Here is a 15,295-nt window from a genome sequence, read left to right on the forward strand (position 1 = left end):
AACCCAGGCTGGCTATGCTTAATCATATCATTTTTATCCAAATATGCATTCATCATGGATTTTATGGTAGATTCTAGCAATTTCCTTACAACAAAGTCTATAGCTTTCTATTTGTTCCCTTATCCCTTTCCTAAATACTGGGCTGATATTTGCTATCTTCCAATTAGCAGCAATCATTTCAGAATCTATAGAATTTTAGATGATGATCACTAATGCATCAACTAGCTCCATGTCCACATGCTTTAACATTCTGGGATGGACACCATCAGGTCCTGGGGACGTATCAATTTTTCACCCAATTAATTTCTCCAGAACAACCTCTACTAATGCTAATTTCTTTCAATTCCTTATTCTCCCTACTCATAGAGTCATGTAGCTGTATTGCATGGAAACAAACCCTTCGGTCCAACTTATCTATGATGACCAGATAATCTAAGTCAATCTAGTCCCATTTGCCAGCATTTGGCCCATATCCCTCTAAATCATTCCCATTCATATACCCATCCAGATGTCTTTAAATGTTGTAATTGTACCAGCCTCCATGACTTCCTTTGGCAGATCATTCCATATATGCACCATCCTTTGTGTGTAAAAGTTGTCCTTTAGTCTGTTTAAATCTTTCCCTCTCACTTTAAACCTGTGCCCTCCAGCTTTGGACTCCCCTATCCTAGGGAAAAGACCTTGCCTATTTACCCCTCATTATTTTATAATCCTCTATAAAGTCATCCCTCAGCCTCCGATGCTCCAGGAAAAATAGCCCCAGCCCATGCAGTCTCTCCCTATAGCTCAAACCCTCCAACCCTGGCCACATCTTTGCGAATCTTTTCTGAATCCTTTCAACTTTCACAACATCCTTCCTATAAAGTGAAACCAGAACTGAATACAGTATTTCAGAAGTGGCCTAACCTACATCCTGTACAGCCACAACATGTTCTCCCAACTCCTCTACTCAATGCACTGACCAATAGAATTAGCATATCAAATGCCTTCTTCACTATCCAGTCCAACTGCGATTCTATTTTCAAGGAACTATGAACCTGCATTCCAAGGTCTCTTTGTTTAGCAACACTCCCCAAGATGTTACCATTTAGTGTACAAGTCCTGCCCTGATTTGTCTTTCAAAAATGCGGTACCTCACATTTATCAAAATTAAACTCCATCTGCGACTCCTTGGTCCAGTGACCCATTTGACCAAGATCCCAGTGCTCTCTAAGGTAACTTTCTTCGCAGTCCACTACAACTCAAATTTTGGTGTCAATTGCAAACGTACTAACCATTCTATCTGTGTTCACATCCAAATCATTTATATAAAGTGATGAAAAGCAGTGGACTCAGAACCAATCTTTGTGTCACACCATTGGTCACAGGCCTCCCATCTGAAAAGCAACCCTGTACCATCAACCATTGTCTCTACTGTCGAGCCAGTTCTATATCAAAATCCCTGTATTCCATGAGACCTAACCTTGCATTCTACTCTACCATGCAGAACCTTGTTGAATGCCTTACTGAAGGCAACATACGATCACATCCACCTATCTGCCTTCATCAATGTTTTTCAAAAAACTCTGAAGTACGTGAAACACTATTTCCCATGCATAAAGCCAAGTTGACTATCCTCAATCAGTCGTTGCCTTTCCAAGGACATGTAAATCCTCAGGATCCTCCAACAACTTGCCCATCACTGATGTCAAGTTCACTGGTTTATGGTTCTCTGGTTTTTCCTTGTCACCTTTCTTAAATAGCGGTACCATCTTAGTCAACCTCCAGTATTCCAGCACCTCAACCTCCAGTATTCCAGCACCTCACCTGTGGCTAGCAATGATACAAATATCTCAGCCAAGGTTGCAGCAATCACTTCCCTAGCTTCTCACAAAGTTTTGGGTTACACCTGATCAGGTCCTGGGGATCTATACACATCCTACTCTGTCATATGGACATTTTTCAAGATGTCGCTATTTATTTCCCTATGTTCTGTAGGTTCCATATTGTTCTCCACAGTAAACATTGATGCAAAATGCTCATTTAGTATCTCCTCCAAATCCAGTGGTTCTACAAATAGGCAGCCTTGCTGATGTTCAAGGAGTCCTACTCCTTCCCTAGTTACTCTTTTTGTCCTTAATGTATTTGTAGAATCCTTTTGGATTCTCCTTAACCCGATTTGCCAAAGCTATCTCATGTCTCCTTTTGGCCCTCCTGATTTCCCTCTTGAGTACACTTCTACTTCCTGTATACTCTTCTGTGGATTCACTTGATCCCTGACTATACCTGACATATGCTTCTTTCATTTTCTTGAACAAAAGCTCAATTTCTCTTGACATCCAGCATTCCCTACACCTACAGACTTGCCCTTCACTGTAACAGAAACAAACTGTCTCCTGATGCTCACCATCTCATTTTTGATGGCTGATGGCTTCCCATTTTCCAGCTGTCCCTTTACCTGTGAATATCTGGCCTCCCAATCAATGTTTGAAAGTTCTTGCCTAATATGGTGAAAATTGGCCTTCCTGCAATTTAAAGCTTTAACTTTTAGATCCGGTCTATCCTTTTCCATCACTATTTTAAAACTAAGAGTTATGGTCACTGGTCTCAAAGTGCTCCCCTGCTGACACTTCAGTCACCTGCCCTGCCTCATTTCCCAACAGTAAGTCATGTTTTGCTCCTTCTCTAGTAAGTACATCCACATACTGAATCACAAGGATCTAGAAGATTTCTTGTGTGTTCCTCAAAGCAAACAGACACAAAACAATCATTTAGATTTTTCCCATTTCTTTTTACCCCAAATATAAAATCTACTGGCTAGGTTTTGCTTGGTTCCTCATTTGGATTAGACAAACTTTTAATGTACCATGAACCTGCCATACAGATGGCAGAGGATCCAATACTACTGCCAAACTCATTTTCTCGTTCCTTCCACTGTTGACATTCTGTGGGGACTTGTCCATTCCTATATCAGTCTTAACACTTCTTAACCTTCAAACTCTATGGTACCTTTCCACATAACCACAGGTGTGACCCTTGTCCTTTTACCTTTTCCAAGTGCCAAGAATGCAAATTCCAAGGGAAGCAGTACTCCTTTCAATTTAGTTAACTGCATTTGCTGCTCACAATACAGTTTTCTTTGCATTGGCAAGACCGTAATAAGTCCGAATAACTAAGAAATATGAATAGGAGTAATTTACATCATTCCTCAAATTTGCTCTACTGTTCATAGGATCATGGCTAATCTGAAACTGCTCACGTCCATTTTCCTGCCCTTATCCCATAATCCTCAAATCCCCTACAAAACAAGAATCAATCTCAGCGCTAAATACACACAAAGTCTCTGCCTGCCCGCCCACCCACCCACATAGTTCTCTGTGGCAAGGAGTTCCAAAGGCTCTCAACCTTAAAAGAAGAAATTCCTCTTCATTTGAGTCTTAAGTTGCATCACTTAATTCTGAGACTATGCTCTCAGGTCCTAGGCTGTCCCATAAAGGGACACAATCTCAGCATTTACCACATCAAGCCACTTTAGAATTTTACACGTATCAACGAGATCATCTCTCATTTTTCTAAACTCGAAAGAGTACCATCCTATCCTGTTTATTCTTTGCTCATAACACAATCCCTCCATATTGCAGATCATCCTCATGAACCTTTTCTAAATTACCTCCAATGAAATACCTTTCCTTAATTAAGGGACAAAAACTTTCTCATTACTCCACGTATGGTCTCACCACCACGTTGTACAGTTGCAGTAAGACTTTCCTACTTTTTATATTTCAGCTCCCTTGACATAAGGGCCAGCATTCCATTAGTCTTCCTGATTGCCTGCTATATCTGTGTTCTGCTTTTTATGTTTTAAGCAAAATTACCCCCATGTCTTTTTGTGTTTCATGTTTTTGGCAGTTTTTTTTCCAAATGCAGACTGGACAATTGTAGAATACTTGCACTTTTCTGTAAGAACGACCGTGACCTTCCAGTTTCTTGTCATTTTAATAAACCATTTTGTTCTCATGTTGACATTTTCATCCTGGGCCTACAGCAGTGTTTGAACAAAGCTTAATGGAAGTAGGGGAAACAGCACCTCATTTTCTCTGATATTTTACAGCCTTCAGGACACAATATTTACTTCAGCTAAAGCAGAGGCTGACCTCTGTCCTCTATTTTGATGACAACCTACCCTGACCCAAACCCCTTTACTTGGTGTCCTGTTTGTATCCTGTTGGCTTTGATGACCCATTTTCACCTCTTCACACCTATTTACTAAGCCTCTTATGAACCACCATTTAAACTCCCTTCATCTCTTTTGCTGTGGAAAACCCACAATCCATTCTACTCACCCCTCTTTCTCATTCTGACAACAGCATAAAAGCCACCATTTTCCAGCTTCTTTCAGGTGTGAAGAAGTGATACCAAACTGTTAACTCTGTGTCTATTTCCACAGATGCTACTAAACCAGCTGAGTTTCACTTGCATTCTGTATTTGTTTCAACTTATCTGAACTGCTCATTATCAAACTCCTGTCACACACAATGACAACTTAGATTCTGAAGATATCACATCAAAGAACTACCACACATATGCAACAAATTATACATATCCATCTGTGGTGACTGATAGCACGATGCAGAGTGAAGCTATAACACCAAGTCATCACGACTACATAAAAATCAGATCTGATCGTATTGTTCATCCACCAGGGTGATACCTAATTGCACAGAAACAAACTATATGCATCATTTTACACATTTATTGGGTAAAGGGTTCTCATCCTTTAAAGGGAAACTGATGGATGCTGTGTTAGACTAGACATGCCTGTATGACAACACTGCAGCTTTAAGAGGTGTCTTTTGTTTATTATTTTGCAGAGGTTTTAAGACACAGGTGACAAGCTGTCCATTTGGATCCAATAAAATAAATAAATTGGGAGACCTTGGGAGCAAAGTTGGAATAACAGAAGCAGCCTGAATGGATCAACCTCCCATAGAACCAAGATTTTTAGTTTTCAGCAGTAGGTGCTGGGAGATGAAGTTGGGTGGAAGCTGTAGTACACCGCCCCCTGTTACTCTCTCTCACACAGGGTTTTCTCCTGATTTTTTTTTCTACTACTGCTAGAATTGCATGTGAGACAAGCTATTTTATTGAATTTGCCTTTTGCCAAGGGTGTGTTTATGGGATGTTACTCTGGGAACAGTTATCGTTCAGTAGTAATCTTTTAATGTGTTAAGTTTTCAGATAGTGAAGTTATTCCAATTTCTTCTTTGTATTTCAACTATAGTGTGTAAATAAAGTGCACTTTGCTTCAAAGCTAGTGGTGTGACCAATCCATTTGCATCCAGAATGCAACACCTGGCACTTGCCCTTTAAAATAAGGAAAAGTTCCAGTTTAGGCTACTTAATATATTTTGAGGGGTCTCTGGTCCCTAACACCTGTAGCTCTAAGACAGTTACATGACATCACAACATAGGACTTTACAGCTATAAAGATACCCACCTCACCTTCTGTCATTCTGTGTAATACAACTGTGCAGTCAGTTGTGTGAAATGTACAGTAATATCAGTAAACATAGAACACAGGCCACGTGCACAAGTTCGTGCTATTGTAACCATTTAAATACCTATTATTGTAAACACATTTCAAAACATCAGTATCATACGAACCCAACTCAGTGTGGTTTGTTACATGACCCAATATATATTGAACTTCAGATGTTATCGATGTCAACACTCTGGCTGGCCTTCCATCTTCGAGAAACTGAGCTCCTTCGAAACCAAGCCTGTACCTTGATCTTCAAGTTTTATTCGCACTTTATTCTACTGCTCACTGACCAATTTCTGATTTCAATCAAAGAAGATTAAATGTTAAAATTTTCATGCCAACTTTCAAATTCTCTCTTCTTTTCTGTCTCAACACTTTTATGCGGCTTGGTGTAAAACTTGATGCCACCCATGTGAAGCTCTTTAGGATGTTTATTTAAATTGAAAACATCACGGAAAACCTGTCATGTCATTTATGTGTTGCAATCAAACTTTCGTTTTACAGCATTCACTAAGGGCTAAAGCTTATTTTTAAGTTTTGCTGAAAATCACAATAAACATGACATAGGGCTGAATTTTCAATTCACTGCCTACTTTGGGCTGGATCCTACATGGTAATCAGGCCCAAAAAATTGTAGGAAGGTAAGTTAGTAACATTTGATTAGTAATATTGATATGTGTCCAAAGTAGGAATTTCAACCATGACTGGAAGATTTGGGCCATAAATTCACTAGTATTTTAAACCAAAAGGTGTCATTTTAATACAACGATCAATTGTTAAGACACATGGAAGCTAGTCATGCATCTCTACTTTTGCTCTTGAGACAGATGCACTCAGAGCCAGAGATTGAATTATTTAATAAAAATTGTGGCTGTCCAGTAATTAACAAATCTGGCAAAGCCCTGTACATTTCTGATCCACACTGGCTCACTTTGCACCTGATGAGTCAAGCAAAGGATACTAATGTTGACATGGTCTCGGCATCCCTATCCTTAATGATTTGGGTTTAAGACATGGCGAAAGTGGTAAAGATGGAAGGAAATCAACTCAGAGACCTGAGCATGAACCATATCCCAGGAAAATGCACAAGTACAATAATGGGAACAAACTTAGACTTTGATATGAGGCTCCATTGTTCAGTATCTAGTGGATGTCCAATGACCACTTCAAATAAGCACTGGAAATTTACTCAATCTCTTCAGGTGCCATGCCTTAAGAGAACATTGACAATCTTGACTTCTATTGGATAGGTCCTTGATCGTGCTTACAAACTACTGCAATAGTTTATTATTGCCTTCCACAGTACAAACGATGAGAAAACTATCTCACTCTTACAGCCTACCATCAGGTGCAAACTGATAATCCACTTGTTTGGCCATGATACAAAGTGCATCAAATCCTGAAGTGGTTCTTGAACTTGGAGCTTCTGATCCAGAAGTAGGGATGCTAACACTACGCAATAAGAATTCTCAAAGAGCTACCAGCACACAAAAAGTCAAATACTAAGGACTCCTAGGAAAGAAAACAAGAAAAGGGAAAGAAGACATATCACAGAATCCCAACAGTGTAGAAACAGGCCATTTGGCCCAACAAGTCCAGACTGACCCTCTGAAGATCTTCCCACTCAGGTCCATCCCCTAGCTTTTCCCATGGCTAGTACACTGAACTGAGACACCCCGGATACTGCAGGTAATTTAGCATGGCCAATCCACCCAGCCCGCACATCTTTGGATTGTGGGAGGAAACCTGAGCACCCAACGGAAACTATACAGACACAGGGAGAATGTACAAATAACACAAAGGCAGTTGCCTGAGAGTGTAATCAAACCCTGGTCCCTGGCATGATAAGACAGCAGTACTGGTCACTGAAAAAACATGCCACTCCAACAGTAAGAAAAAGCATAGGAAAATTAGATCCTGTGTAGCAATAACTTTACCAGATGCAAAGGTAAGATCTTGCATTATTGTGCAAAATGTTTTCGAACAGGCCTTATGATGTGTCCAGTGCCAGCCAATTTGAATCAATCTGTCTGCAATGCCATCAGATTTTGGGCTTCACTGTGACAATGATCAAAATTACGGAGTTACTAATGAGTTCCACTGTTGGCAAACAGAGTGCTTTTACCTTCGAATGGGGTTTAAAACCCTAGGATCTTATACTGAACAAACAAATCTGTTAGTATGTCTAAAATGATCTTAGTACACAAGATAAAGACAAACAACCTGCACAACAGTTACAGAGATAGTAGGAACTGCAGATGCTGGAGAATCTGAGAAAGCAAGGTGTAGAGCTGGATGAACACAGCAGACCAAGCAGTGTCAGAGGTGCAGGAAGGCTGACGTTTTGGGCCTGAAAAAGGGTCTAGACCTGAAATGTCAGCCTTCCTGCTCCTCTGATGCTGCTTGGCTTGCTGCGTTCATCCAGCTCTTTACCTTGTTATCTGCACAACAGTTATACCTGCCCTGTGAGCTTCATTGCTAAGATGTGAACATATTCAGACGATTAAAGGTGGGTAAGTTCCACAATATGCCTGGAAAGTTAGCTCAAGCATGATAAGTTGCGAATCCAGGTTTACTCAGAATATGATTTCGATTCGAATCCATTTAATTAGAAAGCCCTTTCTTCAAATCACTGTTTCCACCCCACTTACATTAGTTTAAAAGCTTTCTTTGGGGTGGTCAGGACAGGAACATAGCTAGCAACTGATGCCCAGCAATGATGTAAATCTTCGCGGTTAATGATCATCTCAATTTTCTTCAGTTACGAGGTCTTAACAATGAAACGACAATTTATTTTAAAAACAATCTATATAGTTAGATTAACAAAATACTTATGTTACACCTTATTACAATGAAAAACATCAGACCAGTTTGACCTCATGCTGTGATAATTAGGATCATCAACCCAATAAGGTTATTCAAGAAGTTCCAGGAATTAACACAAGTTTCCCGGACATCCTGGGAATAAGCCAAAAGGAAAGTCTTTAAAACAAAAGCTACCCAAAACATCCACTTTACTAACATCTTCCACCCCAACCTTAAGTACACCTGGACCATCTCTGATACCTCCGTCTCTTTCCTGGACCTCTCTGTTTCCGTCTATGGCAACCAACTAGAAACTGATATCTGTTTCAAACCCACTGACTCCCACAGGACCCAGAAAACACTCCTCTCATCCACCTTTCTGCAAGAATGCCATCCCCCCAGTCCCAATTCCTTCGCCTCCGCTGCATCTGCTCCTGGGATGAGGTATTCCACTCCTTGACATCCCAGATGTCCTTGTTTTTCAAGAACCACAATTTGCCCTCCACAGTGGTCAAAAACACTCTCGACCACATCTCTTGCATTTCCTGCAACTCATCCCTCACACCCCCCCCTGCCCACAATACCAACAAAGACAGAGTCCCCCTTGTCCTCATGTATCACCCTACCAACCTCTGGATTCAATGCATCATCCGCTGCCACTTCCACCATCTGCAATCTGACCCCACTACCAAGGACATTTTTCCCTCCCCACCCTTATCTGCCTTCTGGAGGGATCACTCTCTCTGTGACTCCCTCGTCCACTCCTCACTCCCCACTAACCCCATGACCCCTGGCACTTTTCAGTGCAACTGCAGGAAGTAATACACCTGCTCCTACACCTCCCCCCTCAAGGCTCCAGGCCCCAAGAAAACCTTCCACATTAAACAGATGTTCACCTGCACATCTGCTAATATGGTATATTGTATCCGCTGTTCCCGATGTGGCTTCCACTACATCCGGGAAACCAAATGGAGGCTTGGAGACTGCTTTGTGGAACACCTACGCTCGGTTTGTGACAAATGACTGCACCTCCCAGTCGCTAACCACTTCGACTCCTTGGATGACATATCCATCCTAGGTCTCCTCCAGCGTCACAACGATGCCACCTGAAGGTTGCAGGAACAGCACCTCATATTTTGCTTGGGAATCCTACAGCCCGATGTTCTCAATGTGGACTTCTCAAGCTTCAAATTCTCCCCACCCTGACTTCATCCCAAAACCAGCCCAGCTCGTCCCCGCCTCCTTGACCTGTCTATCTTCCCACCTATCCGCTCCTCCCACCTCACTGACCAATGCCTACCCCACTTCCTACTTACTAGCCTCATCCTCGCATCCTTGACCTGTCCATCTTCCCTCTACTGATCAACATCCATCCCAACTCCCTACTTACACTCACCTTTGCAGGCTCCATCCCTCACTCCTTTGCCTGTCTCTCTTCTCTCCACCTATCTGCTCCTTTGCCCACCTTCTTTCATCACCTTCCTCCCTCTCTGTTTATTTCAGAGTCCCCTTCCCCTACCCCATTTCTGGAGAAGGGTCCAGATCCAAGACGTCAGCTTTTCTGCTCCTCTGACACTGCTTGGCCTGCTGTGTTCGTCCAGCTCTACCCCTTGTTATCTCAGATTCTCCAGCATCAGCAGTTCCTACTATCTCTAAAGAAAACATGATGTTTTTTGGGTTTCCTTTGAATATCTTAGATTGTTGGTCATCAAAATAATGGTAATATGTTGATAAAAGACTGTTCAACTGGGTAAGATTACTGGATATGAAGAATCCTCCAGGAATACATTCAATGAAAATTGGCAAGTTTCGTGAGAAGTCAAGTTAACATCAACACATTAGGAATGCCAATTTCTCTGCAGCATGGAGAATGGTGTTAATGTAACTCAACATTGTTAACACTGAAATGTTTGGATGATTTTGTTTAGATAGTTTAAAATCATTTTGATTTGAATTTGTAATAGATTGTTTTCCACTATTTTCATCACCTCCAGTATTATAACCTCACTCCTCTTTTCCTCCACTTTCAACATTTCAAAGAAACTGTTTCCTCCATGATGCTCTGGTACACCTTCAATCACCCCATCTCCCTGTTTCCTTCCCAGAGATTTTCTCCATGAAAATGCAATTGTAAAATCTACCTCTTTAATTTCTCAGCATCTAAAGCCCTAAACACATCCAAGTGAAGCACAATTTACATATCCTTCTTTCAATTCAGTATACTGTATTCTTTGTTCGTAATATGATTTCATATACAATGACAGAGACCAAATGCAGCCTAGGTGACCATTTTGAATAAGATGTCTGATCAGTTTGGAAACTTGATGTTCAGAAGGCCTGTAGCTTTAATTCTCCACATTACTCTCATACTGACATTTCTATCCCGAGCTTGTTATTCTCAACGTATGTTTGAAGAAAGGCATCATATGGTTCAACAGCTTCAGATTATAAAGTACATTCCATTTTGTTTTTTTTTCATTGACTGCTGCAATTTTTCTGTCTTTTTTGCTTTAAGAATGCAGCACATTCATTGTTGGGAAATCTTTGCTTAAGCATCTCCTTTCTTGCCCTATAATTATTACTTTTGGTTTTATAAAACTAACTCTTCAGTCATTCAATTTTTCCTGTCTTTCATCCTATCACCGTCCTTCACTTGTCCATTTCATACCCGCACTTTTGCTCAAAACCTGGTAACAAATGGATGTGATATAGATCAGAAGCAGAACACTATGAATACTAGAAAGGTAAAATAAAAGATATAAGATGTTATATTTGGTCACTTTCGTTATGGTTAGTTTGAAAAACTGTGCAATACACTACAATCTTGATGCTCATTCTAGAAAATGTGCTAAAGTGGTTAAAACAGACACTCCAGAGTTAGTAGTTTGATATAACATTTATTAAAATAATGCAAGGGTTAATAGAAACAGCAAAGAAACAATGAAATAAAATGAAGCACTTTCTTAAAAAAAGCAGAAAACCAACTTGTCTATTCAAGTCATCAAATTGCTAACATAAAGCAAAGGAAAGAACACAGTCCATAATAAACTACTGCAAAAGGGTTGGTATAGATTGGCTATCAAAATGTTGGGTATTCTATATTTTTGTAATTTATCAGGAAAATTTTTTGAGTGTTATATATAACATACAAAAACAAGATTATAGAAAAATACATTATAAACTTGTAACAATGGCTGTAAATACATTAACTTACATGTTTTTAGGCAATAAATTGGTTATGGTACAGACAGCATGGATCTAGCTTTTGATCTGCAAATGGTTGACTCATCTTGTCAACTTCATTACCACTAGCGACACTCCCATTTAATCGCTCCATAGAAATACATAATACTGTCAGGATAACACACAGTACAAAGTTTTTTTTAAACTACCTCTGAATATCTAACACCCTCAAACAACAGTAATATTGAGGTTAAGGGCAAACACAATATTTTAATGTTGCATTTGGTCAGGAATTATAAAGTTAACAATTAAAAGTTTTTAAAGATGTGTCACATATAAATATTCCCAGTTTAAATGAAAGAACATGCATGCAAAACTGTTTTGGATCTACATCGATACTGCCTGGCCTACTTTATAGCTTTACGATTTTTTGTTTTTATTTTACCTTTCCAGTATTCATAGTGTTCTGCTTCTGATCTATATCACATCCATTTGTGCAGGCTAATAACATAAACCCTTTGAGACTACATGCTTAGTATTTTTAAGATTGTCCAGGCTTGCGGTTAAATTAACTACCATGAATTCAAATGCTTTACAAAAGTACTAAAAAACTGATGATTCATCACGATATTTCTATGTAAAAGTAGTTTTGAGAAAAATCTGTAAAGAAAAAATCTTATTAGGTTGTGCACAATTTACTGCAAAACAGTTAAGAATGTGTGGGCAGTTTTATACCGACAAGTTTACAAAGAGTTGAAATAAAAACAAAGTAACACTAACTACTGGTGATTGACCACATTTCAACGTATGCACTGTTATCTATAACTGTACAGACATTTCTTTGTGGAATGACTTTGTGGTATGTAACCCAATAACACACTTCTGGAACTCTGAATTCAAGGTGACCAGACCATTCCAACTCCACATTCTATCTCATCAACAAACTGATAAAGGTGTACTAAGACACAAAAGAGGCTTTTTAAAAAATAATTATGTTACCATTATAATTTTAACTAACAGAGGTGATCCAGTACATAGTATTTGAATGACAAGATGTGCCCTGCAAAGAGTCAGGTCTACATACTTGAACTTCTTAAAAATGCACAGATCAAAACTAGTTGTAGTTGAATATACACAACCATTACTACAAACAATTGCCTGCACTTTTTTTTATTATCTTTGCTGTGCAGTGTGCTTAAAATACACAAGTTCAAAATTAGTGCAAAACTCATTTACGGAAGGCATCTATTAAAACTCTAACAATGTGAAAAGAGGTGTTACATTTTTGTTTCATTTTCAACAGTAGCCTTCTTAACAGGTAAAAAAAATCAACCGAACAAAAAATTTGGCACTGTTATTACTCATGTACAGAAACTGTCAACCAACAGGACAGGGATTAAAGATGTTATATTTGGTCACTTTCGTTATGGTTAGTTTGAAAAACTGTGCAATACACTACAATCTTGATGCTCATTCTAGAAAATGTGATAAAGTGGTTAAAACAGACAGTCCAGAGTTAGTAGTGTGATATAACATTTATTAAAATAATGCAAGGGTTAATAGAAACAGCAAAGAAACAATGAAATAAAATGAAGCACTTTCTTAAAAAAAGCAGAAAACCAACTTGTCTATTCAAGTCATCAAATTGCTAACATAAAGCAAAGGAAAGAACACAGTCCATAATAAACTACTGCAAAAGGGTTGGTATAGATTGGCTATCAAAATGTTGGGTATTCTATATTTTTGTAATTTATCAGGAAAATTTTTTGAGTGTTAAATATAACATACAAAAACAAGATTATAGAAAAATACATTATAAACTTGTAACAATGGCTGTAAATACATTAACTTACATGTTTTTAGGCAATAAATTGGTTATGGTACAGACAACATGGATCTAGCTTTTGATCTGCAAATGGTTGACTCATCTTGTCAACTTCATTACCACTAGCGACACTCCCATTTAATCGCTCCATAGAAATACATAATACTGTCAGGATAACACACAGTACAAAGTTTTTTTTAAACTACCTCTGAATATCTAACACCCTCAAACAACAGTAATATTGAGGTTAAGGGCAAACACAATATTTTAATGTTGCATTTGGTCAGGAATTATAAAGTTAACAATTAAAAGTTTTTAAAGCTGTGTCACTGTAATGTTGTTAATATCCAACCTTTCCCTCCCCAAAGTCCAAAGCCAACAATAAAACTGCTTTAATTTTGAATTGCCCACATTCTGTAGTCTCTATCATGGCTATCGTTTGAGTGTCGCAAGTTTTGTTCAAACTGAAATGTCAAAAATGGCACGTGGCAAAAAAATGAGTATGATCAAAGAATCAGGGAACCATTAGCTGAGTATCAACAATCAGGAAGACAAAGATGGTGGTACAATGTTTAAAGCTGGCTGGATAAGCATTAGTAGTTCGACACTTGTTGCATAGTAAAATCATTTTCTTCTCCTATCAAATGACCAGAATTTGGGTGATTTTTTACCATGCAAGTGTTTTATAGCAACCCTTCCTTATCTCTGTCTTGCCAAAGGCAGGAGTGTCTGTAAAAAGGATCCCTCAGTGAATATAAATGAGCCATCAGTTCAATTATCCAACATAAATTGTTGTGGCATCTCCTCTGCTTACAAATGATGGAGAAGCAGCCAGTTTGGGATATAGTGAGCAGGTCAAAGCCTAGAGGAAAAGCTTTAATAGGTCATACGAAAAAAAATGCATGCTCCCTATCATCACCAATTGAAAACTGAGCAGGTTTAGTTAAGCATAAATTGTGATGTCACACGCACCTTTCAGAGTTCAACAAAGTTACTTAGGTACTGAAGGGTACATTAAAGTTAATTGAGAACCACATTAGGGCATTAGGCCTTTTCACTTAACATTACACTGTTCAGCACTATTGGTTCTGGTCATTTGTAACACATTGTACATTATGTGTAAATTAAATTGTAACAGTCAGTATTGCAGGTTTGATGATGGAGTGCTTAAAAGGTCATGCTTTAAATGATCATGGCATTGCAAAAATTACCTAGGAACTTATAATTTCCAATAAAGCAAAAGATGGCAAATGCATAAAATTTAAAATTATGGCGTTCCAGTCCAAAAGTACCATATTAAGACAGAGATCCGGAAATGACTGAACTTCAACTCTGGCTACAACTGCAAATTTGAACAGATTCTCCCGCCCAATCATCTTACCCCTTTCCTGAGGTTAGTCAATATGAAGGCAGCAGTAGAGTTAACTAAAATCTTTGTCAGTGGAAAGACAGACATGTTGCAAAAGAACATGTTTACCTCAGCCATTGTACAAATCTCTGCTGAACAGTCAATCCACATGACAGCAGCCATTTATTTTCAAAGCTGGTCTTTCAGGGAGAATATGGCTGAGGGAACCGGCTCTAAAATTCTGTCTCTTCTACCGACACATCTGAGGCTAACGTTTTAGAAATCTCAAAATTTCCATAATGGAATTCTAGTTCCACTTAACCACAATCAAGAATATCAATGACTTGTTCATTCTGAGAGCCTCACTAATTGACCCCCTTGCTGTAAGGTCAAGAAAATGAAATGTTTGATTATCTTTATTGGCTAATCATAATCAAATAAACTTCTGTCAGTTTGAAAATTAGATCATGTCTGATCAAAAATGAAACTTTTGATCGTATAAACTCCCTGACATTACCAACAGCAATTCTCTTTCACACACTGGTCTGCCTGGGATATCTTTTAAACCACACAACAGAATAAAACTTTTTCAAAGGCAGTTAATTTTACCATG

This window comes from Stegostoma tigrinum, chromosome 9 (genome assembly GCF_030684315.1).
Source record: "Stegostoma tigrinum isolate sSteTig4 chromosome 9, sSteTig4.hap1, whole genome shotgun sequence".
Classification (NCBI taxonomy): Eukaryota; Metazoa; Chordata; class Chondrichthyes; order Orectolobiformes; family Stegostomatidae; genus Stegostoma; species Stegostoma tigrinum.